General features: G+C 44.0%; 1 pseudogene; it reads right to left on the reverse strand.

The window, feature by feature from the left end:
- Nucleotides 1-97: 97 nt before the first annotated feature.
- LOC101588104 lies at nucleotides 98-654 on the reverse strand (annotated as a pseudogene).
- Nucleotides 655-3,065: the final 2,411 nt, after the last annotated feature.

Raw genomic sequence — 3,065 nt, forward strand, 5'->3', positions numbered from 1 at the left:
CACTAGTAAATCAAAACCAAGACCCGTTTTATATATATATAAATAAATATGATATATTATGATGTAAGTTACAACTTACATATATATATGATGTAAGTTATTGAGCTTCATCTTCTGGACAAGAATGCCAAGTTAGTTTCTCTTCATAAAAAGCAATTATGATTTGAGAACATTTCATATTTGCCTCTTTGGCCAGCACCAAGTCAGCCTCATCTGAATCTTCCCATTTCATGAGAAACATCAGTTCTCCGCTACTATCTGTGGTGCCAATTATTTGTTCAGGATCAAGACCTCTAGCAAAGCCTCTAGGTTTGTCAGCAGCATCTCTTTTTTTTTTTTTTCTTTGACTTTCTGACATCAGATTCACTGTCAGATAAAGATTTTCTTTTTGTACCATCTTTTTCTTTACCAGCTTTGGTGAATTAAGAAATGCTTCAATTAACTCTGGACAAACAAAATTTTCTTCAGTTCCCATGTATTATCAGCATCTGTAAATCCTTTCCACTGAAGAAAATACTCTGCCTTCCTATTCACTACATGTCAGTCCAGTACTTTTTCTACCACAAATTATTCAGGTTCTGCTTCCTCAACTTTTTTACTTTTTCCATTTTGTTTCTTTCCCATTTTTTGCAATGTAGTTTTATTGGAGGCCATTTGTTACTACAGACTTGAAGAGCTAGTACATCAGCGTGCCACGACTGTGTCTGAGGGTCCCTGGAGGGCAGGAGGGAAGAAGGCAAGGCGCAGAAGGGGGTGAAGACTGTGACCTGGGTTTTCTTGGTGGAAGGCTGTGCAGCATTCACAGCTGTGGTGCCAAAGCTCACTTCCTCCTTAGAGAGACTCGATTAGTAGAACTCCAGCATGACCCCCAGTTTATTGAAATGTCACTTGGTTTATGGTCCACAGCTTGCCCTTGGAGGAAATAAAAACCCAGTTCAGCCCAGAGGCGATAATGAGAAATCATGTGGCTATGAAAAATAATGAAAAAGGAGCGTAGCATTCAAGGTTGTGAGTTAGCACTGTTTAGAGGCAGGAGAAGGTGACCAGAGAGAGGAGCAAAATGTGAAAAGCGTCTGGTAGAAGATAAACACGGGCTCTACAGAGACACAACCAAAGGGAATGGCACATCCTCAGCCTCAGGAGACTCCAGCCAGGCTCAGCTGGAGGCTTGACCTCAGGCAAGGAACTGAGAACAGCTCGCTCAGTCAGGAGAGCTGTACCTGCCCCTACCCATGCTGCTTGATCAATCATGTGAGCCCTTGTGAACCTCAAGTCCCCCTTTTAGGCCCAGTCAGCAGCTTCTTCCTCCCCTTCACGGTGGGAAACGTGCAGGCACTGAAAGCCACTTCTCCCTGGCATTGTGTCAAGCCTAAGGGATATAACCAGGAATGAGGGGAGGGATTTAGAATTTAGTAAGGAAGATGGATCTAGAAATAGTAATATTCTAAAGAATAGACAACAATGACATGTGTGACAGTATCACAACTATAAAGTGTTTTGTTCAGGGAATTATGGGATACAGAGGACAGCTGCCTGCTTACACCAGAACCTAAATGCGGGAGGAGAAGAGATCCCAGGAGCCACCTGGAAGTGGTAGTATGTTGGTGCAGACACTGGCATCATGCTGGTGATGTATGTGTGATGGGGAGGGCAGGGGCCTGGGCCATTCTAGGAAGAGGTAACAACACAGCCATATGAGTTTCCTGTAGCTGCTATGAGAAATGACCACCAACCAGGTGACCTAAAACAACAGAAATTGATTCACTCACTGTTTCAGAGGCTGGAAGCCTGAAATCAAAGCTGTTGACAGAGCCATCCTCTCCCAGTAGGATCTGGAGGAGAATCTGCTCTTCCTCTCTCAGCTTCTGGAGCCTACCAGAAACCCCTTACTTAACTGCATCACCCCATACTCTGCGTGCCTCTTCACTCACCTCCTATGGGTATCAAGGTTCCTTGTGTCTTAGTCCCATCAAGACATCTGTTTTTGCATTTAGGGCCAACTCAATTTGCTGATGGTAATCTCTCCATCTCAAGGTTTAGTAATCATATCCTCAAAGGCAGTTTTCTATACAAGGTAACAGTTACCGTTACTCAATCAACTAGAACAACTCTTTCAGTATTCCTCAGAGCTGAACCATCACAAGATGAAGGGCCTACACACCAGGACAAAAAATTGGAACTCTCTCTGAAAGGAAATAGAGCATGCTTGAAGATTTTAAGGGACAGCAAAGTGGTCAAACTTTCTTTACTAGAGATTCCCTGGCTGTGGTGTAGCATAGGACAGAGTAACCTGAAGGCAGATTACTATATCTTATGCCAGGAGGGGTCTTTAGAAGACCACAGGTAAAATACAGGTGTATGGTCCTGAAGGGAGAGGGCTAGGGCACTTGCTGTCACCACTAGGTCAGACTTTGCCATCAAATGACAGCACTGTGGGACTGAAACAGAGAGGCTGGGGCCTTGAAAGGACTTTACAAGACCAAAATTAGTACCTAGAATATGTATGGAAAACAAACTCACTAAATAAAAGAGAAATAAGAAGGGCTGGTTTTTATAAAGACTGTAAGAACTGGAGCAAAAATAGGGGAAATTTAGAAACCTCATGTCACCGTGAAAGGTCTCTTTCTTGCTTTACAACATCCTCATGGAAAATCCAGTACCTAACAGACATGCCTTAACCTGTACACAATGCCCTCATCCCAAATTAGCTCACTGTTACTAACTGATATGAGGCTCATGAATGGGACAGCCCTTGATGTCATTAACGGTCCAGAGCTCCCACATGAGTTCAGATCAAAGCTTCAGCCTCTACCATAGTGTGCTTTGCTCCTGCCATGTCCTGCTTCCCATAACCCTCTTCAAATTTCTTCTGAGAACATGCTCTGCATAAGTCGCTGACTCGAGCATGCTCAGTGCAGACTCTGCTGTAAGGAGCCTGACCCAAGCCCACCGCCATCGATGGTGATGTAGCCATTGGGACAGTCTTGGCTAAGACTTGGGTCTGCAAGGTGCGATTCAAACAGGTAGCCAGTGAGTTCTGGGAGAACAGTAATCTGCTCATGCTA

The sequence above is a fragment of the Octodon degus genome, unplaced genomic scaffold, assembly GCF_000260255.1.
Source record: "Octodon degus isolate 3935 unplaced genomic scaffold, OctDeg1.0 scaffold00060, whole genome shotgun sequence".
NCBI classification, from domain to species: domain Eukaryota; kingdom Metazoa; phylum Chordata; class Mammalia; order Rodentia; family Octodontidae; genus Octodon; species Octodon degus.